We start from the raw sequence: 25,013 nt of genomic DNA, 5'->3' as shown, positions 1-25,013 counted from the left end.
TTCCATAAGTTTTATGTATATTTTTTTAGAGCTCAATTCTCAAGTAATGAAATATTGAAAATCAATAAAAATCCGAGGCCGTGTATTTCCTAAGTCCAATTCCAGCCTGTTTGTCGTCTGCACACTGGTTTATGAACTCGCTCCCGGGTGGCTTGTTGAACGAAAAAACGATAAAAATCAACAGCAGAGACTGGTGATGAGCAAGATCATCGCGATAACTAATATTTTTTAACGAAATATTTGAACAATGACCATCTGGAAGCAAGCTCACAAATCACTGTGTAGACGACAAATTCATAGGGCACAGGGAATGAACGGCTGCCGTTTGTGCTTTAGTTTTAATAGTTTACCACATCTGATTTCAGCTCTGAAGAAAATACGCATAAAACTTCTTGCGAAACCACGTTCGCGGTGCCCAATTTCAAGTATGTACACGTTTGCAATTAAAATTTTACAAGGCGTGTCAAATGCTTTAGTTCTTACGACCGCACCCTTTAAGGGGTATTCACACGACGGAGACATCCCGGGGTTTCTCCTCGGCGCGCGCGCATCACGAGACGAAAACGCGAGTCTTTTGTACATCGCAAAGCCTGACGTTTTCGTCGCGGGATGCGCGTGCCGTGGAGAAATCCCCGGGATTTCTCTCTCGTTTGAATATCCCTTTACATGGCCCTGATATTCAATTAACTTTCGTTTTCGTCTCTGAAAAGTTTCATAGTCGCCTTCTCGTCATATTGTTTTGTATCGCCAAATGAAGGATACTTTATCTTTTCCACTCTTTCATGCGAGCTTTAAGGGGCGATGCAACGATTTTTGTGCTTTGCGCAAATATCGCTTAGAACGGATCCCTGATGCCTGTGAAACACCCGTTCGTGTTTCACCACACTCAATCGAAGTCGCAGAAAAAATTAAAGTAAAACGAGCAGCGTTTACCTCCTCAACTCGCAGCCAGAACAAGCGGCCACGTGATCTGGAGCCGATTATATGCCGCCAATATTGATCATAGTCCCGCGCTGGGGTTGGCTAGAGCAACTGTATATGGCAGCGTATCTGCCAGAGTAAGCGCCACGCTTTTCCAAGTGCCGCCTCTCACCGCGATTGGTGACACGCGGTACCATAGCAACGGGCCTAGTTGGCTCGATTCCCATAGCAACCGACTGAGCCGAACATGGGTGTATGGATGATAACGACTGTACCTTTTGTAACGGGTAATAGCTTTTGCCACCTAGCCTAAAAAAAAAAAAAATTCTTCCCGTTGAATACCCAAGTTATTTCCTTCTACACCCCCAGAACTATCACCGGGTCGGGGGAATAACCACCAGGATGACCTTTGGAGGATCGGGCAAAAACAAAACGTCTTTTACCAATTTTCACTGAACGGATGGAGACATTAACCAAACTAGGCTAAGAAAGTTGCCGCCCGGCGTCGCTAGCTGCACGGTTACCATGGCAACCTCCCAGGCCCAAAATGGAGATCACTATCAGCGCTTCTGACGTCGTGCATCTAGACGTTTTTGCGTCATGTCGCTATTCTGGCAGCTACACTGCCATATACAGTGGCTCTAGGGTTGGCAAGGCACAGGACACGCGCCGAGTTCCAGAGATTGTTATGGTTCGGCTACTGCCGTCATTGCAGCGATTGGATATGGGCCACTACCCGAATGCTTCTCAAGCTATCAATTAGCACGAGCCCAAGTCGAGTGCCCACGCAATGCTCGGGTCCAATCTATAAGCCGCATTAAAATATCGCCACTGGGTGGTACTGCGACCGCCCAGCTACGTCATTAAGTTTTGCGAAGGAGAGCTTGAATGGAAACGCTCGCTTTTTGTTCTTGAAATTACACCGCCACATAGGAATTTCTTGGCCAGTGGTGTTGCTTGCGAGTATCCTTGAGTCCCACTAGCGCCAGTAAGCTCGTGTAAAGTGAAAAACATTCCAATTGAATATCGTTGCACCGCCCCTATAAGATGTGAGTGGTCATATTTTTAAGCACTGAGAAAATGAAAGCACCTTGAAGTGAAGAGCCCATGAACCTAAGTCCGTCTATAGCCCCGAGCGGGACCGATTGGAGCGCTGCGATCGGTCGATTGTGACGTAGTGACCAGTACCACGTGACGGAGTCAAGCATATTCCCCGCTGCTTTGCTTTGGTGGAGTGATTTAGCTTGTAGCAACGGAAACTGTTCGATAGGTATATATATATATATATATATATATATATATATATATATATTTTTTTTTTTTTGCTATAACGCAAAACTGCGTTGGACGAAACCTAAAAACAAATCCGAATACACGAATCGAAACTATCGGAAGTTGTGTGTAGGTTACGATGGAATCATACGATAGCTTCATGGCCACACCGTTCGCATACTTCGCCGTGGACACCAATGGGCATACTTCTACAGGCTTTTCGGCGCTTCCCGACTTTAAGCGGCAAAAGAAAAGAAACGCGTACTCGAAACTACTATGCTCGGTGAAGGCCGCTCGAACTAGGGATTCCGGAAACGACCTACGAAAACTCCCTGTTAGGGAGGTTGTGTAGATCGTTTCTTCCGTCCCTCAAGGGGGGGGGGGGGGGGGGGGGGGGGGGGCTCTCCGCAAGCCGCTACGATATTCGGAACTCTGGAGTCAAGGCCAGGCAGAGCGCATGCGCACTAGCGGCATCTGCGTTCCGGAGAGCCATAGCGGAGTGGGGAAAACGGTCTACAAAAACTCCCTAACCCCCCCCCCCCCCCCCCCCCAACCCCCACCGACTTGAGCGGCCGTAGCTGTATACCAGCAAAGCGACTGGCTGCCTTGTTGAATGAAAAATGTTAGCCGGACCCCTTCCTATCTTTTTTTTTTTTTTTACGTATGTGGTACGTATACACTTCATTTTGCGAGTATGTCCCTTTTATTCCGAGGTGACGGTACAAACGTCAAAGCGGACTGAGCTAGAACGTTGTGTCTTCGTAGCCACGATACGCGATACCGGAGCAGCCCTTCCTTTGCCGAACGTCTCGCCGGTATCGATACCGAAAAGTTACCGACCGCAGAAGGTAACGCAACGGTGATGCCGCACGTCCGTTTAGCTTTCATGGGACCACAGCAGCCTCAAAGCCGTGCGAGCAACCTGCGAAAAAACCGGCGATCGGAATGCCAAGTTCGACGCCTGCTCAACAGTCCTCTCGACTGCTTTCTATTCCCAATGTCTGCTTCCCGCTAGCAAAAAAAAAAAAAAGGAAGGAAATTCGCCGCGGGAGCAATCCTGTTCTGGAATCTACCTGTTTTGTAACTTTACAACAAGCTTCCGAAGCCCACGACCACGACTTGCTTGGTCGTGGTCAGTACGACAACACAAAACTGGGTCAATGGGTCCGGTTCCGTAGGCCATGACGCCAATGTTGGCGCGCTGCTTGAGTTCAATTTTGACGAGAAGTAAGCAATCCTAAACTCTCGTTCAAAAGAGCGAATTAAACGTGAAGTGTGAACGATATAGACGCTTTGCACACGCGCCAGATTACAGCCGTCATTACTGACCTTCTCTTTTATTACCGAGATACGAAGCCACTGAAGTGGACTTTGCCGAGCCTCCGGAAAGGCCAATTCTGGGGAGAACACAGTTGGATCTAAGATGACAATAGCCTGTCCTGGTGTGGTAATGATGGAGGGCAGTGATCAAAATAAATGGAAACAAAAACTGATGGTCGGTTATAGCGGCGCCCATGCACAGCTGCTGCAAAGCGTCTATACACTTGTTTCTGTGGACGCACACACGTGGTGTGGGCAAACGGGGCCTTGTTTGGAAGCAGAGCGTCGGCCTATGCAGAAAAGTATGCTTTCCCGTAGAGAGGAACAATCCAGGCTTCGCCATCGTGTACACCGCAGCGCGAAGAAGGCCATGATGCGAAAAAGCAAACAAAAATCAGACTTGTAGGGCACTCATTACAAGAAATCAAACTACTTGTAATCGATTAATTTTTGGGAGTGAATTTGAAATCCTTTGAATACATTTATTAAGAATTAATCGCGAGAGTAATCTGATTACTTATGGAAGTATTAAAGTTATTTGTAACCGTTACTATTTTCCCCTCCCCTTCCTAATGGCGCCCCTTGTTTGAAAAAAGTTTCCTCCCAAGGAATCGTCGAACCAAGTCTTCGACAGGAGGATGGTTTGCCAAAATTGATGGATTAAGAATATAATTAGTTTAGAGTTCGCTGATTCTAACACAACAATGCTTAGTACGAAAGACCCTTTTTAAACAGGCATAAAGATCTGTCGTTTTGAACATGCGAAGTAATCGGAAAAATAACGGTGACTTTTTTTAAGTGACGGCCAATTTAGTACTTTTTAACCCAGAGTAATTGTAATCAATTAATTTTTTTTTGGTAATGTGTACGGGACTGACAAAAGTAAAGGTAAATGAGTGTGCGCGGTGAAGGCAGAGGAAGGAAGAGTGGCAATAATGCCTAAACTGTGAGAGCGCAACAGACGCTGGGAGTCGATGGCGCCAAAAAGCAGCGCCGAAAGCGCAACATCGCGGCTTGCATAATTTTTAATTGACTGCGTTTTCTCGAGCTAACCCAATCAAATGCCGAAACTGCGCCATGACGGGTGCTTTTTGCTTGGGTCGATGTGCTTGCGTATTTTTCAGCCTTTGCGTTCTGACTACGCCGGCTCTGACCTAAGTTGAAACGGAATATAAGAATGCCACCTGCTATCTTCCGAAAATAAAAATGGCGCGAGAGTCTAAGAGAGCGAAACATTGAGATAAAATTGTGCACGCTGGAAGAGGAAGGAAAAGTTGTGTTTAGTGTTTTCACCTTGCTCCGTTATAGAGGCTTTACAATTTACGTGCACCTGCTAAATTCAGGATCGCCGATACCCATTCAGAGTAACCGTCACGCGATATAGTGTAACGAAATATGTAGAACGGCTGACTTCACTTAATCATTTTAGTTCTCAATTGTCCGCTCGTCGCTTTGTAGCAGACATTCCGCCCTTTTCTCGCAAAAGGTTGAAGAGGGCGGGGGGTGAACGGGGGCGGGGGGGGGGGGGGGGGGGGTGCAAATTCGTGACGTCACGTCATCTACCACTTAGGTCGATCCTCTTGTGAGAGGAGTAAGCCGAGCCAACCAATCTTTAGAAATGAGTCACGAATGACAGTGCAGCGCGTGCTTCGTCTGTGCACGGCACCCGTTTCTGCAGCTTCCGAGTAATACTCCAGTTGATGACCACAACGACAACATCAGCGCCCGTGGAGCTGAGTGCTTTGCACAGTCGTTACCGGGCGCGCACACTACATCTACTCTGCGTTCGTGACGCGGTGGGTTTACCTTTGGGTCGGCCTGTTTGCTCTATACACTCTCTGCGCTAGGCCCGTTGGCAAACAGGGAGAGCGGTCACCAAAGTGCGAGAACATGGGTTGGCGAGCTTGCGATGCTTGCTCTCGGCGGTTGGAGGCCGGTTCTCGCGACGACTTGGAGATCGGGAAGGGCGTTCCGGTGTTCTCGCGTTGCTGTTGGCACTTGGCTAAAGGGTCAGAATGGAGCTGCTCAAGGTCCTAGTGAATCGCGAAATGTCAGCTGGAAAGGAAAATATAGGGCGTGCTGATCGGCTGGTTGCGGCCAGTTTGGAGTCAGCTAAAGCTTTCTGGCTGAAAGATTGCTCAATAGAAAGATAGCATGCAAGAGAAATAGTCTTCGTGAATGGAAGGTCAGAAAATTCACGTTTTGCTGTCCAAACGCAACGTGTTACAACATCAGACCGGTTGCTATCAAACATACGGAGAGTGTGAATGTTTATGCATTGAGAGATCCGTTCAACACTGTATCTAAAGAATCAAGCCAGATCACTAGAACTGCAAACTTGCTCTCGGGAACGAGTTTGACCCGAGCGCCATGCTAAGCCCGAACAACACAGCAATATATGTGCATCTATCCGTGTCTGTGGCCTTAAGGGGGAGGCGGGGGTGCAATGAACATGACGAATATGCATGTTTATTGCTAGAACTCACTTTACGCGGTCTATCGTGCATTGCAGAAGAGGCTACACGCACCTCCATTGTGATTTTGTAGGAGAAAAAAAAACAATGCTTTCTTTTACAAACAGCGAGCCTGACACCCAAGCATGAGGCATGCAGCTCTTTATTATTTGTTTTTTGTTTGTCTTACACTCATATGATATGTTAAAGTTGTCGGTGCAGGTTCTTTGCAATTTGTGATTAGTGACGTTAAGAAAACAGTAACCAACCGCTTTTTTTCTTTTGTCGTAGCATGCGTGGGATTTTACGGAATTGAGCTTCTGAACGGCTCCCAATCAGTCTCCACACTTTTGATCACAGCGAACGCTGCCCTCTAAAGATAAAATATTTTGATGCCCTTCCAAGACCCATGCATAATGCTCTTCAGAGCGGTCAGCTGACGCTCGCTGTCTTCGGTCCAGCCAGGCAGTACAGCGGAACTTGTAGCTATTCTATACTCCGTTTCATCGTAAGTATGAGCGTCGTCCAAGGCGCAAACGCATACAGACTCGCATTAAACAAAAAAAAACAAAAAAAAAAAAAAGCGAGATCACAGTGATTTTATTGTGGTTGATTGGTTTAGCCGATGTCGGCGCTTCGGACTAATGCGAGTGTCGCACACGTCACCCTCCTCCCTCTCTCCCCGGCGCTGACAGACGGAAGACACCGCCGGGCTTTTGTCAAAATTAGCCTTCTAATACTAACGCATTAAAAAAGGACAAATGCCGTGACGTTGCTACTTTTTCACTGCTTGATTCGCCTCATTAGCTTGTAGCGCCAGCTGCTCTCTGCCTTAAGAAGAAACACAGTATAGTTGTACAGAAACGTTGACAACAGAAGAGTAAGATGGGAGACTGTAGTTACTCGTACCTTAAGAAACGCAGGGCGTGGTTTCTTATGTTCTAGCTTCGTGATTGGTCCTTCAGCCTTCTTATCGGCTACTTCTGCAATCTGATTGGCTACGGAGAGGTATTAATTAGATGTTCGGCACTTGCTCCGCCTTGCGTTTCGTAAGCTCTCAGTGACTCACAAAGCTCGCTTTAAACTTGAGTTTGTAGGAACAGGACAAAGCCCTTGTATTATTCAACCAGTTCGCGCTGACAAAATTGTGAGGTCCAAGGTGAACCGCGCACATATATGGCTCAACATAGCGGCGGGTGCGCGCGAGTGTCGTTGCAGACATTCGGCAGTCTAACCTTGATCAATGGCGTACGTTCTGCCCGCTTCACACGTCGCCTTCGTCTCAGCTTGTCTCCACCAATTTATTGAACGCTTCAGTGTTAAAATACAGCGAAACCCGCCGCCGTCTGCCCGATCATGTATCTTTCCGAGTCTGTCCTCACTCTCGAAATCCTATCCTCGTTCGTTTTCTTGCCTCCTCTTTCCCCTCGGTGGTCCAGCCCTGGTTGTGACTGTGGGTTCGAGCGAATTAACTGAGCCCGCCGGCTTGTGCCACCATCGGATTGAGCCGGTACACGAAGGAAACGTCGTTATTTCCTCTTTCTGTGTCTCGTCGTTTCCTGGCGTCCTGTGCTCGATCGTTGGGGCTGCAGTTTCTAGCCCACGGACTCTTCTCGCAGGCACGCTAAATGCACCTCGTTGTGAGTCGCCTTCCTTAAGCCGGGGTTACACTGCTTATCCATCGTACAAAAAGCAGTCATCAAGCAGATTCGAGCGCGAGTCAGCGCGAGACCCGTGCCTCGAACGCCGCATGGCAATGAGTTCAAGGAGACAACTGGGCACTGGGCATTCGAACCACGGATATTGCGGTGACTCGTGTTTGCAGACTGTCTTTTGTATGATGTATAAGCAGTGTGACCCCGGATTTAACGCTTAGCAATCGCGCGGTATACGACTTTGTTTGGGAACAAAAAGAGCTGCTAGAGGTTGGTGAGGTCACTGAAACTTTGTTTTCTGGACCCACCAGGTGGTGCTCCAGTCATTGACGTCCCAGACAACCTCCGGTTCATAAAAAGAATGAACAAGGCCGACCTAAACACCGCTGCTTGAAAATGTCCATGAAACTTTTAACCACTGATTCTCTAGGTGAACGCCAAGAAAACGAAGAAACGCGAGATCTGCTAAAAGTTTTCCAATATTCTTGTAAATTAACTTGCCTCCTCCAAGACGTTAGATCGTACAGCTCGTTAAATCTCCAGCTTTGTTTTCCCTGTAGCATTTATGCTTCCTAGCACCGGTGACATCAGCAAGCTCGACTGATTTGCAAAGACGGAGCGACCGGAAGTCGCTTGGGACGCAAGGGGCGGCTCATGTTTGTTAACAGCAAAAGGGCTATTGTATCGGCGATCTATGTTGGCCGTTCGTTTGGCTGCTGAGACTAGAGTCCTATGACCACCTATGAAAGGTCAGGCGTGGCGACTTCCGAGCAGCTTAGATCGATTCGCAGCGCCTAAAAACGAGTTACGAACTAACAGGCGTGACCTTGATAAGCGACGCATTTCTTGATTCGTTCGTTGACTATAGGCTCGCACAACAGCTCTTGCTTGTGGACCCCGTCGCCTCTAGATGACTGCCCAGCAGCACCATGAGGGCCCAAATATACAGTTGATGGGCAGGTAGAGAATGACAAGAATCACGTTTCCCCTCATGAATTTATTTTTAGCCAGACTGTCCCCAGGTGGTGCCACTGGTGATCCATCTGTTACGGCACCGGACTTCACGAACAAATAAAACGAAGCAACAAAATTGATATTGACACAAAAGAACAGAAAAACAACATATCAATTTTTTTTCTTTTCTTTTTAAATTTAGACATATAGTATTAATACAGCTACCGAATTCATGAACAGCAGCTGCAGAATTCATACTGTTACATCGGCCGACCGTCTGGTTTGCAGGTAAACGCCCCTGTGCTTTTTGTTTTTATAAAGTCTGATCCATTTGTGAAGGCGTAATACCTGCGGTGAAAGCCGTTTCTCCTGTTTTATAACCAGCTACATATAACCGGCCATCAATCATGCAATTTGGTACTGAGTGAATCTTTCGGGGGCTGAGAGCCTCCTAAATCTGTATAGGCCGGAAGCTTAGGCAGCGAGCGTCCGAGCATTTTGTCCCAAAAAACGCCTCGGGCTGAGTGAGCGCACGAAAGTGTGTGTAGGCTAAATTCCATCTACAGTAAAGCGTATTTCTCCAGTCCTGCGTCCACGGTAGAGAGCCGCCAGACACAATTCTGTTCATGTCCCCGTAATATCGTGGAGGCAACTTTCGAATCATGAAACCCTACACAATAAAGTGAGCTTGTGCTAGGTTGTCTTGGCCGCGAGTCGTACGCTCTGAGAAATCTCTAGCGCCGGCTTTCCTGCAAAGCACTTGACAGAGCCAATCGTTACAATCTTCGATGGACAGTGGCGTAGCCAGTTTTTTTTAGGGGGGAGGTTCCTGGGGATGTTCATGACCTGGGGCGCGCAGGGAGGAGGAAAGGGGGGGGGGGGGAGGTCAAAATGCATTTATATAGTATAGGCAGGGATGGGCAAAATACATGCAACTATGTGTCGAAATACAAATACAAAATACTTCGTCAAAAATCTATTTAATTACAAATCTAATTACATTTCCAAAGAAGCTTTTAAGTACAAGATACAAATACAACCAAGTGTATTTGGTCTCCTCCAAATACTTTTCCAAATACATTCCTCAAAATTTGCGTCAGCGACTTCAGGGCACCTGCAACGGGTTTCTGGCTATCTAATTTTAATTTTGCATCGCACACTCGGGAGTTAGTGTGCAAGGCTCTAGTAACGTAATAGAAATATAATCCCACAAAAAAAAATGTAATCAGCTTGGATGTAATAGGTGAAAAAAGTACAGAGCTTGAGGCAGCTTTTTTTCTCGATTACATTTTGGAATAGACCAACAAAGAACTGAGACGACCAAGACGCGCAGCACTAGCCAGAGAATTTTTTATTGTTGCAACTCGCACCAGTTACGAAAATCTGGACGACCCGCGCATTTAGAATGTTCCAGGCAAAAATATGGATGGAAATCAGGCTGTAAAGCATCACAAGTTGTCACGGGCACTTATTTAGCTAGTCTGCCTGTGAACGTCAATTTCGTCACTACTCTTGCCCTGGACTAGCACCGTAATCACAAAGTCACTAAACGCTTGTGCTTGATTGATAGACACTGCATTCGGTGCAGAACGTAGTTTTCTTCCTGCTCTGGACACGTCTTAGGATGAGCAAAATGAGTCGTGACAATAAATTTGAGGCATGTATTTTCACCCACAAAATTGTATTTAATTACAATTGTATTTGAAATACCCACGTTTCAGTATTTAAATACACACGTCAAATACATTACCCAATTTTTAATTAAATGCAAATGCAACATACACAAAGTATTTGAAATACGTATTTCAAGTACAGCCCATCCCTGAGTATTGGCGACGAACGCGACCGAAAGCGTCAATGTGGTCGGCCTTCTACGATTGGCCGAACGCTGACTATGACGTCAGGAAAGGATTTATCATCGACGGAAATAAGAGGAATGAAAGAACTTTAATTTCGACGGTGTTGGCAGTGTTCCTTTGAGAGCGCAATGATTTCAAGCTTCCACCATGCTATATACAAACACCATCGAACTTGTTGTTTGCGAGGTAATGACGGCACAAGGGGGAACCGTAGGAGGGCGTCACCATAACTTCTCGCCGCTAATAGGGCATTGTCGGCTGGGTTTCGGGAAGGGGGGGGGGGGGGGGGCCTGAAGCCCTATAATCCTGGTCCCCCTTCCCATTTCTTCGCCACTGATGGTGGGATGTCGACCAATGGCTGAAATTGCGCTCGGACCTCAAAAAACACCTGTGAGCATGACGTCTCGCCATGCCCACTGCAACAACGCAGACTGTTTTTCGAGGTCTAGGCGCATTTCCAGCCTCGTCCTTGCCCGACATGCCACCGTAGATTGCAACGCTTGGCTCCCCCAAATACTTTGCGGGAAAGCCGGCGCTCCAGATTCTCGGGTATGTGAGAGGGTGAGGTGATTGTGACTCGGGGGTATTCTGCCACGTTGCTAGCCGGAGAAGGAACCACAGAAATCAATACACCATTCCGATGCTTTTAGACATCGAAAAGTGCACCGGATCAGTAAGGACTGAGAATAATTTAAAAAAAGGCAATTAAAATATAGAATTGATTCTATCGGGATAACGTTTTCGACGGCGGCTGACGTCATATGTTACGAACGTGAAGTGATAATTAGCAAATAAAATAATTTTAAAAGCCACTAGTTAACTTTTGAAATATTTGCCACTCCTGGCACATTCCAATTTGATAGTATTATTTTTGTTTCTTTCTTCTTTTTTTTTTTTGTTTGTTTGCGTGTCGTCAAGTCTCTCATCGTTGTTTCCATTCAGGCAAGTAAATTCTAATCCGCGCTCTTCTCCAAGTAATTTAAGCAGTAAGGAGGCTGAAATACCTAAGCTATACGATTCAAAAGGCAAGTCGCACGCGAAGGCGACGTCAACCTCCGCAGCGGGCGCGGGTGGTGAGTCATCGTGAGCCGTTTTAACAGTAATCGCGTAAACACCTGTTCATTGAAGAGGCACGCCACACACTGATGTCTGCTCATCGGGAGAGCAGATATCGGTCTTTATTCCTAAGTTTCGATAGGGCAGGGCAGACTCTATAGACCACCCCAATTTGCCATTGAATAGTGCAGAAAATAATTTAGTTTCCTTACCTCTAACAACTGTTATAATATGTTTGGACGACGGGCAACAAACTTTTAAATGGGATGTACCAGATAAGAATAATATTCAAAGGTAATTAGAGATGGCAGGTAACTAGACTGGCAATTATCACTCTTCATTCGTATCCCCGAGTCAGCCACAGTCAACAAAGTAATCTCGAAGGAATAATTTCTCTACGTTAAGTTTTTTTCATTTCTTTCTTTTTTTTTTTATTTTCACGGGATGGTGAAAAGGGCCTGTATACTGGCTGTTTAAGCTAAATCCATATGCGAGGCGGCACAATCCGCCGCCCTATTTAGAGAGTTGAAACGTATTCCTTCATTATCCATCCTTTCATTTGGGTCAATAGGCCATAAAGAAAAAACCGCTCGTAATCTCAGCAAAATAAAATGATGTGCCACGTAACAGACTACGTAGCCTGGCGCGAGGGGGTCGAATTCTCTTTGTCTTTGATGTGCGCTACATTATTCTAGCATGCTCTTGAGGAACGACTGAAAAGCGCCCGGCGCGAAGCTAAGAACATCGTCTTCGAGGGTACGGACGATACTTCTTTTGGTTTACTTGTCTGGGTATGGTGGCCGAGTCCACTTTTCACTTTACAGTCAACTGTCAATGGAAAGGGGGGGGGGGGGATTAGGCAATATAAGGAGTGCTGACAGAGAGAGAAAGAGAAGGCGTAAAAGTGGTGTGATCCTCTATTGTTTTGTGAGACCGATGGCCGCCGCTTCTCTCGTTCTCTATGCCCTCCCCTCCCCTGACCTCTACGAATATTGGTATGAAAGTGAGAACCGATGAACGATCGATAACCCGTAACCGCCGCTTTTTTTTCTGACTGGTCGAGTTTTCGGTCATGGAGTGTCCATCGTCTGTTCAAAATTCAGGGCATTAAAGGGGTTATGGCAAGAAAATTATACGGATGGATTATTCTCGAAATGGAATGCTCATAGGCTGCTTAGTATATGAAACAAGTTACGCGATTTTTAGAGTTCTGGTAATTGCAATATTAAATTTACGAATTTTTATCATTTTAATCTGGCGACCAGTCAACACTGCCCAAGTTAGTCACACCATGGTATCCATAAACCACGAACGCTCTCTCATTCTAGTCGCTCCCATGATCGACCAAGCTCTCCTCGCCGCGATACGATCAAAACCGCCGCAACTCGGTAACCCGAAAGCTATTCTCGCTCTCGTCCCCGGCCAGTTGACCTTCCACCCTGCATGCGCCTGCGAGATATTCCTGGACGACGGTGACCACGGCGAGTTCGTCCGTAACTCGTCGTCGCTGGAGCTGGTCGCCAGCGGCTCGCAGTCAAAATGCTGCTACTGAGCATGCGCACTGCTAGCTTTGTCTGCACAATTGCAGAGATCATTTCCGGAGGCCGTAAGCTAGCGGAATGGCGGGTGGGGTTGCAGCTTTCGGTCCCTTAATTGTCATCTTACAGGTGTAACGTAATGTTACACCTGTAAGATTACAATGTTACACCTGCAATTACAAAATGTAACGGATTACAATTTGTAATTGTAATCCGTTACATTTTTTAAGTAACGAGCACAAGTCTGTGATAAACAAACAAACACAAAGCAAGGGACACCACGTGTCTTCGTCGATGGCTATATAGGCGCACGGCACTTTGACTGCGTGGGATTTGGAGCCGGCACGCTTGGCGACATGCAGCTAACACTACTGTTGTTCACGCAGGTTCTTACGTCCCTCAGAGCAACTGCTCCGCTCGGCGCGGTCACTAAAGGGGATGCTTTTCCGTACATACCCGAACCTTCTACGACGGTTATCACCGGACTGCACGTGCCGCCGGGCATCGCCGAAGAGGATCTGCCAGTCATCACCGACTGCGACGGCTCCTTCGATAAGTCGATCGTCGTACTGGATTTGCCAATCTTCTTCGAGCAAGGGACACCACGTGTCTTCGTCGATGGCTATATAGGCGCACGGCACTTTGACTGCGTGGGATTTGGAGCCGGCACGCTTGGCGACATGCAGCTAACACTACTGTTGTTCACGCAGGTTAGTCCTTACAGTCCTATCTGTGTTCGAAAGTCCCTGTTTGCGTTGCCGGCTCCTCCCACGTCAAGTGCTGATACCTTCTGTGGCAGACGATTGAGACTGCGTATATCTCGCAAATATTTTCGCCTCTTTGCACATCGAGTACTTTACCTGTTTCTCTTGTTGCTACTTTCCGGGGATGTAGAACTTAACCCTGGCCCCCTTGACGCAGTAGAAATTGACCTTCTTAAAAGTTTGCAGAGCGGTCAGGCTTCCATTATGAGTAAGCTGGACGCTATCGACAGTAGGTTTAAGAAGCATGAAAACATGATCGAGGAAATAAATAAGAAGCTTGTTGGTACGGAGGGGAAAATCGGGGTCGTTAATCAATTAGTAACAGAACAAGCAAAGCTAATTGAGCTTTTGGCAAGACAAATTAACGAATTGGAAAACAGGAATGTTGATCTAGAAAACAGAAGTCGTAGGCAAAACCTTGTTTTCTATGGTGTGGATGACACGAATAACAAAGAAACATGGAATGAATCTGAAAATCTCATTAAAAGTATCTGTAAAGACAAGCTCGGTGTGGACCTAAAAACGGTGCAAAGGGCGCACCGTGTAGGTCGCTTTAATGAGAACTTTAAACGACCAATCATCGTTAATTTTGCCTCCTACAAGGAAAAACAGGATATTCTGTCTAACGCCAAAAAGTTCAAGGGATCAAACTACAGTGTAGATCAAGATTACTCGCCGAAAACCCGTGAAATTCGAAAGAAACTTTGGGAATATGCTAAAACAAAAAAAGCGGATAGTGGCAACCGTGTAAAGCTAAACTTTGATAAGCTCATCGTAAATGATAAAGTGTTTACATGGGATACGGAAATAGAACAAGTTGTTCCTGTCAAAAAAGACTGACGCCCCACGAAAAAAGGAAAAAAAGAAAAGCGCGTTCATCGTGACCTAGTTGCTGTTGTAATAAACTGTAGAAGCATTGACGAATTGGCAGGCTTAATCGACTCAGTAAAGGCTGATATCGTGTTCGGAACCGAATCATGGCTAGACGCTTCCATAAGTGATAGCGAAGTCTTTCCGAAAGGGTTTGTTTCTTATCGAAAAGATAGGTCACGCCTCGGCGGGGGCGTTTTCTTGTTGGTTCATTCATCGCTGAGATCATCCCCACTCGAACTTGGTCATGACGCTATTGAATCAATCTGGTGTACAGTCACGTTACCTGGTAGCTCTTCCTATGTTCTTGGATCGTATTACCGACCACCGAATTCGGATCTTAGTATAATCCGATCGCTATACGACATTGTTTCTGAGGCCTCAAACCAAATTATTCTCCTTGCGGGAGACTTTAATTTGCCTGACTTAGAGTGGAGGGATGGCACTTGTGTATGCACGATTGGTAGCCGAAATAATCTTGAAATGAAAAACATTGTGGATACGTTTGGGCTTCAGCAGTATGTGAGTGAACCAACAAGGAATAATCACATTTTAGACCTCTTGTTTTGTAGCTCTCCCTATCTTATTAACACCGTTAATATTATCCCTGGTATCAGTGACCATCACGCTGTTGTGGCAAATATCCAAACTGAAATCAAACGAGTAAATTCATGCGAATCGAGGAAAGTCTTTTTCTTTGAGAAGGGCAATTACTCTGGGTTTTCTGAAGAGCTTCTTGACCGCCTTCCCGTATTTGAGTGTCTTTCTGAGGAATATGATGTCCATAATTTATGGGATGTTTTCAAGAAAATGTTGCTTCAATTAACGGATAAATATGTTCCCTGCATAGATTCTAGAAAGCTAAAAAAACGAAGAAAACCATGGGTAACTTCAAGTACTCTTAGGATAATTAAAAAGCGAAGGAGAGCATTTGATAGATATAAGAAGACCAAAAGTAGTAATCACCTTGAAAAACTGGCTGAGCTTACGCGTGAATATAAAAGGAGCATAAAGGGTGCTAAGGAACAATATCTTAATACACTCAATGGCAGATTAAAAACCAACCCCAAGCTTTTCTGGAAGTATTTAAAGGGATGTGGATCGGATGCAGTAGGAATAAGTGAAATTACATATAATCAACAGACAGTTTCGGATGATACAGAAAAAGCAACGTGCTTCAATAATTACTTTCGGTCTGTCTTTTTGCCCAAACACAACTATGTTAATCCATCCACTGTTAGTACGGTGGAATTAATGCAGCCAGTTGAGCTTGGCATGAGTGGTATTGAGAAGGCGTTAAAGAACATAGATGAAACAAAAGCAACTGGACCGGATGGCATTTCTCCGCGTGTACTAAAGCGATGTGCTTACCCAATTTCGGTTTACCTTTATTTAATTTTTTCCAAGTCACTGGACACATGACTTTTGCCAGATGACTGGAAGGTAGCTCATGTCGTCCCTATCCATAAGGGGGGGCCAAAAAAAGACGTCGTAAATTATAGGCCCATTTCATTAACTTCCGTCTCATGCAAAGTCATCGAACATATTTTATATTCAGAGGTAATCGGTCATATGATAAGAAACAACTTGCTGATTAATGAACAACATGGTTTTCGTAAGGGGTTTTCATGTACTACGCAACTTGTTGAATTTTATCATGACCTTGCATCTGATGTCGATGAGGGAGGGCAAATAGATTGTATATTCTTGGATTTTAGAAAAGCGTTTGACACGGTCTCACACTCACTTCTTCTCAACAAACTAAGAATGTTAAATCTAGACTCGGCTGTGTTTAGATGGATAGAAAATTACTTGTTCCAGCGTCGTCAATGTGTAGTACTGAATGGCAAGAAATCTGATTACGTTGATGTAACATCAGGAGTTCCACAGGGGTCTGTCCTGGGTCCACTTTTGTTTTTAATTTATATTAATGATATTTCTGTTGGAATTTCCTCTTGTATTCGACTTTTTGCTGATGATTGTGTAGTGTATAGAAAGATTAAGAGTTCAGATGATGTCGCCCAGTTGCAAGCAGACCTTGATCGTATTCAAAGTTGGTGCTCTACGTGGAAAATGAATTTAAATCACAAAAAGTGTGTTAACCTTTGTTTTACAAAGAAAAGGAAACAAATTGAATCTCAGTATTTTATAAATAATAACCCTATAACCAAGGAACTTACTTACAAATACTTGGGTGTCATATTGTCATCTGACTGTTCATGGAATGCCCACATAGAGGAAGTAGTCTTAAAAGCTGGCAGGGCAATGAATTTTATCCAACGTAACTTAAAATGCTCACAACCTAACTTAAAGACAACTGCTTATTTAACATGTGTTAGACCCATTTTAGAGTATGCATGTGCTGTCTGGGATCCAGCCCAAAAAACGTTGATAGATAAGCTGGAGAAAATACAAAACAGGGCGGCTAGGTTTGTTCTTGGACGATACGGGAGGAAAGAAAGTTGTACAGAAATGAAAAAAATGTTAAATTGGGAACCACTTTCCGTACGTCGGGAAAAACTGCGACTAAAATTTTTATACTCAATAGTTAAAAATAAAACGGGAATAAATAGCGAGACTTACTTAAAAGAACCCTATTATGTTTCTAGTCGTAATGATCATAGTCTTAAAATTAGAGAGTACCGCGCTAGGACATGCATGTTTGCAAACTCCTTTTTTGTACGAACAATTGCACAGTGGAATCGGCTGTCTGAAGAGCAAGTGTGCTGTTTCAATGAAGACGTGTTCTTTTCATCCTTGTAACCCCCCCTGCTGTAACGCCCTCGGGCACTGCGGGGTAATCATTGAATAAAGAATAAAGAAATGCAATATTGTCGGCGCCGGTGTGAGTCCCCGTGCTCTTTTTCGCGTTGGAATTGTTGATTCAACGTCTTCCTGTGCAATGTCTGACCACTTGAGCGGCCTCAGCGTAAGTACCGAGGCCCGTTCCACCGCAAAAATTCACGTGAATAATGTGACATCCGGCGATCCATTCCACGTGCGCACCGCAGAATGGACGTTGAAGCCTGATTCGCAGCATGAGATTGCGCTCGCAATTTTCAGTCGCGACGTCGCTCGGGCTGCAAAAGCGTGAAGCGTAGCTGAGATTGTTGACGTCGATACTGAAAACCGCGAGAAGAATCGGACTAAGTGAATCAGGCATAACAAGTCGGTGACGGCCACTGGTAACTATGATGAATATCTCCTTGTATCTACTGTTTACATCAAACCTGCTTACCCCAACCAACCTTCAAACTTAAAAGTCTTTTGAGTCCTGCACTTATACTTCTCATCGCAATTACCGGGACAACGTTTGGTCTACGGGCCAGTGTTGTCTGAAAGAGCAGACGACAAGCAGAATCGCTTGAAAGAGCAGATGACAGTTTGAATAATCAGGCGGCCGCTTGGGGGGGGGGGGGGGGGGGGGGGACTTTAAGACGCACTGAAGGTAGTCCGCAGGTGGTCTGTACAACTTGACGGTTTGCCCGCGTTCATGTTGGAACAAAACAAATAAATCTGACGACCAGAAGTATCCGCTAATTCCACCCAAAAGTGCTTCCCGCCCAAGCATTCGTGGTCCGATGACGTCTGTTTTTTCCTTTTTTTTATTTTTTTTTTGACAGCACATATTTACGTTTGTGGACGAACAAAGCACATGAAAACTGACCTTCAAACCTTTCTGGAGCATTTTGGTACAGCCCCAGTCGCGGCTATTTGACTAGAAGGCAGGTTTTTGTCTGGTTTTCTTCAAAACAACGCAGAAATGCATGTCCCATGTGGATAAATCGAGGACAAATTTCCGTGGCTATGCAGTCTAAGCTGTACACTGGCGCTCGGGTGCCTTGAGTGCCGATCAAAGATGTGCATGCGCTCTCTTCACTTCTGAAATGCTACAAAAACTTGTCAGCAAGTATACGAGATTTACTCAGCGGCAAATAAAAGAATAAAAAAAATATTTTTACCACTCGTTTCGGCTTACACAGTAACTTGTAATAAATTTTTCTACGAATTCATGCACTTTCTTGCAGGCTATTTTTATACATTGTATAGTTTATGGCCGATTGCATACCATCTCAAACAGCGCGATTTTTTTTTTTTTTTTTTTGATGGAACGTGTTTGCGACGCTGCACAGACATTATCGTCATCATCATCCGCTTTTCCAAACACTACGGTGTGACGTGATGTGGTCCGCGATCATTTTGTTTTCTTCTTCGAAGAGGTTTCAATGCACCGTGCGATGGCGGGCGTGCACGCTGAAAGCGCGCGGGGTCTGTCCGACTCTCGGAGCGTCTCTGCGGCCGCACTCGTTGAATTCGGCGCTCATCCGGTTACGAATTAGTTCCGATTAGTGACGAACAGCAACTCGGGCATTGGCGGTCGCTTCTAATTTGTCAACAGCCGCAGCAGCGTCGGTTTGAATGGCCGGGAAGTTGGCATGTATACGCATTTTCCCGGCGTCTGTTGCCCTTGCCGCGTTGGCCCGGACTCCCGGTCGAGATCAGAGTTGCAGAAGGGCGCAGGTCTGAAAGCCGAGTTGCTCGGAAGCCGAGCTGACGACCCTAATTGGGTTTACGGGGGACGTAATTATAACGTGCGCTGGGCGCGTGCCCGGGGTTTCGCCGCGTGATCCGCGGAAAGGTTTCTGGATTGGAGTCTCCTCGGAGGCCTGTGTTGCTGTGCATACAGACGTCGTATCGGTCTCCTCGGAATCGTGAATCCGAAAGGCAAGAGTAGGGGAGATTAGTGGTCGAAGGAGGTGACGAGCTTAAGTGGATGGAGAGAAATTTGGCTGGGGGGTTCTGCAAGTAGAACCACTAAAAAGTTGAAGGAGGCGCGCGCGCACGGCGCTCTTGTCCCGGTCACCTCTTTACGACTGGGGTAAGGGAGCACAGCATTATCATAAATGTAGGAGAATTTGCCAGTCTGGAAGTAAATGACGCCCGAAAGCAAATAATAAAAAAATTGTTTGCAGTTTTATTCTATTATTTTTAATAATATAGTGATTGTATGTGTGCTTTGTGTTTGTTTAATAAACAGCGGGAAATAATACCCCATTCACACGACAACGTCAAGGTACCTTTAGCTGAGGTCGCTTTAGTAAAGGTAGCTGGAGATCGTAATCACCCGGCGCCGCATATAGGTCCCTTTAAATAAGGGAGGGTTATACCCTAGTTGGTACTAGCGCTCTTGACGTTCATTAAAAAAAACGATTGTTGACCTCTCCCAACTGTCATTGAGCTCAACTAAGTTGTCCCGTGTTACACGGAACATAGGCCTAACAAACCCACTTGGGGCGCGCGTCAAGGGACACAGTCGAAACCGAAGCGAAACCGAAAGTGGTGTCACAATATCGTTTTACTAAATAGCGATGAAAATAAGTATATACACACTTTTCATTGATTATAAACGCTTTAAACAACATAAATATATATATATATATATATATATTTTTTTTTTGCTTTTAGAGTAAAGAAACGACAATCAAAACGTTCTCACGATTTCAAGCAAAAGAGGCAGAGAAGAGGTATTATCGGCACGGATATTATAATGGCCGCCCTCGCCAAGCTTCGGCTTTCGCGACTTGCCGTGATCCTTCCAGCGGCCAGCTCTGGCCCCAGATTATACCTCTTCCAACACTCGCTGCGATACACCCCGTTTTGTCAATGATCTGAGATTTCAAAGAAAAGGCAGATCGAATCAATGATCCTGTGCTCTGAACAAACACCTTTGTAAAATTCCGGGTTTTTGGTTCTGCTGTGTTTTATGTTTTTACTTTGTGATTTAGAAATTCGCAGGATATCGGATAAATCCGAAATGACGAAAATCTTGCCAGCGAGTGTACTTCGGAGTTTTCAGATTTATCCGAAAACACAGAATCTAAATATAGGTCACAGAAAAAGATAGATAAAATATTTATTAAATCAAAGCGATCAATCTGAGCTCGCGACTGTAGCAGGCTGCCCCAATGAAAAAAACAAACAAACACAAAAAACGGGTCACGGGTCATGAATCACGGAGAGTGCTCGTGAGTTGATCTGACTTAGTCTTGGCCTTTACAGTGTAAGGACCACATAATAAACTAAGCACTGCGACAGTGTACATCGTAACAGTCGTAGATGGAAGAATGAAAACTGAAACTGCATCTCGCACACTTTTTAAAGTTTAGTATTTTTGTAGAGCAATAGCCAAAACGTTCGGCTAGATGTAACAAAAATTCGTGCCGAAAGATCTCCTTAGGGCAGTGGGAACGACTGTTAAGATGGGATTGAATGGAGGCGTCTAGGAAGCTCAACGGAAAGGGGCAGCGGCAACTGTGTAAAAGCGATCCAATGAGCACGCACACAGAGGCACACACGCGCAAAGAAAAGGAGCGTTAAGAAGCCACCACTCTGGATTTTATCTCTACCCTTAGAAGTCGGACGGCCGTAGCAGGGTTCCGTCGGAACCACTTTGAGAAGGTTCGGAGAAGAGCACCATGGAAGCCCGAAGGCCCCCCTGGTATTTCCGAGGAACCCATTTGGTAGCCGTCGTTTTTTTTTTCTAACTTTTATTTTATTTTTTCTTTTGGAATGCGTTCTTTTGTTTATTTATTGATCCCTGTGCGTCTATTTCCTAATGGTTTCGTCTGTGTGTGTATGTCTCAGGGTATGTGGCGTTTGTGGGAGTTTTTAGAGACGTGCAGTTGTTAATGAACCACTGGACGTTGGAGCTTGCGCGGGTCTTCCAGGTGCTTTGGGTGGCTACCCGAGATTTAAGCGTTGCCCAGAATGCTAGTTGTCTGCGCCGTTGGGCGACTTTTGTAGATCCCGGCTGGGGTAGTTTTAGGGGCAAGATTCAAGTGACCGACAAACTGGTCGGAGAAATAAATGTACTTACGCGCGTGTGAAGCAGTCTCATGAATGTCGTGATGTGCTTGGGGAATATGAAAAAAAAACAAAAAACAAAAAAAAAACGTTGTGTTCGTCAATGAATTAATAGATTGAACATTGCCTCAATTTCGTTATGTTCGGGTTCGGTTCAGACTGGGCACTAACGGTACGAACGTGAAGACGTGTACTGAATACTTACGTTTTAAGTAGCAATCATCGCTCCTCCGAAGCGCTACCAAAAAGTGATATTAAATATTGGCCCTATTTTATTCCAGGCCGAACGGTCGAGACGGTTTTGTCAAATATCGAGAGTAGAATTCGAAACTGTATACAGTCGCGGTACTAAACTTCGTTTCACCTTAAAGGGCCCCTGGAAAAGAAAAAAACAAAACAGTTTTTTTTTTTTTTTAAACAGTCTGATTGGGACACGCGTGTCGAAAAATAGATATTACCTGAAAAAAAAAATTTTTTTTATACGAATATTGACGGTGAGAGATTTATTTGAAATACTGCGCGCAAAGTCTCTGACGTCACGGAATGGTCATTCGCTTTTTCCACCTCAGCGTGAAGGCAAAGCCAATCCACCTCTCCTCCACGCGACCGAAATGCCGAGAGAGAAAACAAATGGAAAGGAGGTGACTCCGACGAAATCGCATCTCGCGCTGTCAATTTAGCTCTTAATTTTCGCGTACATTTTTTTTTTAACACACGTGTCCCAATTAGTATGTTTAAAAACACATTTTTTTTCAGGGGCTTTTTAAGTTGAGACGCAGTCGACGCTATGAGCTGATGGGACCAATCGGGCAGCGTCAGAATAGCACCGTCATGGTGTTTGTCATGCCTGTGTACATGTTCTATTATCGCTGAACTAATCATGAAACGAGAAGGCCCAGTGACTTGCACTTTTGACACTGCTTGATTGGTCCCATCAGCTCCTAGCGCCGGCTGCCTCTGGACCTATGCTGAAACCAAGTAATAAGAATCACGACTCAATGAAGGTCTTTGCTACACCATCTCAGAAATGCCTGCACGAATGCTGCCTCTCAATGCACTCATGAATACGCTTCAAACGTCACGAGGGCGAGAGATACCGCGAGCATTAGTGATGCACTTTTATTGGCAGAAATGCGTGCATTAAGTTTGCCACAAAGACTGACCACCTCTTAGCCCTCCTTACTGAGCTCATTCGGAACCATCAGGTTTCGGTGGGCATACCGTCCACCAAGACATTGCGGCACAGTATATGCGCAGGCATTTGAGATTGTAGACGCTTCAACGACATATTATTACTTGAAAGGTGAGTCACAAGGATATTTGAGATGGTGATAAAAGGTATGCAGCATAAAAGTTTGTCGAAGAAACATAGACTAATCTTTGATTGGGGTGCTGGCAATCCTATGATTTAATCATCTACTTTGGAGAATGCACGTATTCGCTGGTTGGTGAGCACATAACAGACATCGGGTAGGTTCTATAGAAGATAAAAGACAGTCCAATCTTCATGTTATTAAAGCGTATGTTCCCATACCGAGGAGCATGGTGTCCAAATCAAGGAGACATCTCAAACTCAACTGTGGGCGAATGCTCGGTGTGGGGTGGGCACACTGCCTTCACGTTTCTGATCTTGTCGCATTTAAATATATCGAAAGTGCCATTACCAAAATAATGTGACGAATGTAAAATAAAATATTAAAACGCCTAGCGAGGCGATTGAAACTGTATTTAAAACCATCAGATCTACAAAACTAGATACATACTGATAAGGAAATCGCGACTACACCCTAAATAACCACTTCAGTATCCACACTCTGCTTCTCATCAGTAGCGAGTGGATGTCAGCGAGCACATCATCGCAATGTACGTTGCAATCGATGAGAAGAGCTGAAGCGAAAAGTCATTCGCAGGCGAGTCTGGAATTGTCTGTTCCACCCTCGGTTAAGAATCGACGTAAAATTCAGGGAAAGAAAATAAAGTACACGTGACGATGCCTAAGCTCTTATTGCAATGGCGAATCGCGAACAGTATTTCAGGGCAGCGCGCCAAACTCAGCCTCTTCAAGAAAACTATGGTGAGTGGAAGGGAAAGTGGTGACGGGCGCCGTATACGCGCAATGATAAGGAGGGGCGCGTAAGCGATGAGAATTTTGAGAGAGCCTAGATTGAAGAGAGGGTCCATCTGAAAACATGGGGAGCGTTTGCAATTACATGGCGGACGCCACTGGCGAAGATGTGTCGCAAGTGCGCATGCGCTGAGTTTTTGCCTAGCGAGGGGGAAAGCAGGCTGAGACGTTTGCAGACGACCAACGCGTTCGTCACCTCCTCGCAGCTCGTATTGCGAATATAAACCACGTGACCCCAAGCGAGCTGTTGGAAACTCTCTGTAGTTGTAGGCTCTCTCAAAATGTTTGGCACCGCTTAACTCGTCTGCTGGCTGCAGCGCCCCTAGCGGTCCCCAAACACTTCTTCGCAGAATTCAGGAGCACGATCTATTTAACGGATGAAGCGTGCGCAATTCATGTAGTCACAGAAACCTGAGTCCAAATATAAATAAGCTATCTGACATTTCAACACACACGCTGCGGGCAGCGCGTGTGCTGCGATGAAAATCTTCGCCACCGCGAGGAGCGCTGTAGTATGCAGACGAGTCGTTTTCATGGCAACTCTGTTCAGCCCTTCACTCCCGCCCGGCAGACTTCCCCTTCCAGCCACCATAAGAATACGGTGGAAATCAGTTGACCTATAAAGATGGTACCCATCTGACCAGGGTGGCGTGCCGTGTGAGCCAGTCAAAGTTAGTCTTGTTTATGGGGTGAACGCGAGACTGGCTTTGGCAGGAGTATGGTGTGCTAGCACGGAAACGACCCTATCTTATCAAATATCGAGCTTTTTCATTTGTGACTGTATAGGAGCGCCGAAAGATAGAGACAAAGGGAAGAAAGTAACGACAACACGGAGCGCAACAGGGCGCTCCGTGTTATCGTTGCTTCTTTTAATTTGTCCCTGTCCTTCGGCGCTTCAATCCAGGCATGAACCAATTAGCCCATCTAAACATTTTGTTGCGTTTTCATTTGCCTTGAGGTTCATTGCCGTTTGATAGGTTCGAAGCTGCCCTTGCTGCGTAGATATTAGGAAGAAAAAAGAAATCTAAACGCGAAGGTGCTACGTGAAATATTTTCCATAAATTTAATGAGCTCCCTGACGTGCGCTAACTGAGCAGATTGCCTAGTTTAAAGAAATCAACCGCAATTTACAAGTTTCTCTCTCCTACCGTGGTGTAGGGGCCAAGTGTATCTTCGGGTCTGATTTATGCGCGAGAAGCACCGACTTATTTCTTTCGTGACCGTGCGCCGGACATTCCCTGCCTCGAAACCCATCAACGAGCCCGCTCTGCCGAGCTGCACAAAGTGCCGCGTATCATAGAACTGCCGTTATCCCTAACTCAATTGGCGTAGTTTGGTTACATCTCGAGCGAAACCGAGACA

General features: G+C 45.5%; 1 protein-coding gene across 1 annotated transcript in view; it reads left to right on the top strand.

The window, feature by feature from the left end:
* LOC8033259 overlaps positions 1-25,013 on the top strand; it is a 958,536-nt gene that overhangs the window by 199,229 nt on the left and 734,294 nt on the right. The window lies entirely within an intron of this gene.

Source organism: Ixodes scapularis, unplaced genomic scaffold (genome assembly GCF_016920785.2).
Source record: "Ixodes scapularis isolate PalLabHiFi unplaced genomic scaffold, ASM1692078v2 PGA_scaffold9__187_contigs__length_104089568, whole genome shotgun sequence".
In the NCBI taxonomy this organism is placed as follows: domain Eukaryota; kingdom Metazoa; phylum Arthropoda; class Arachnida; order Ixodida; family Ixodidae; genus Ixodes; species Ixodes scapularis.
This window is presented reverse-complemented; position numbering and strand designations above follow the sequence as displayed.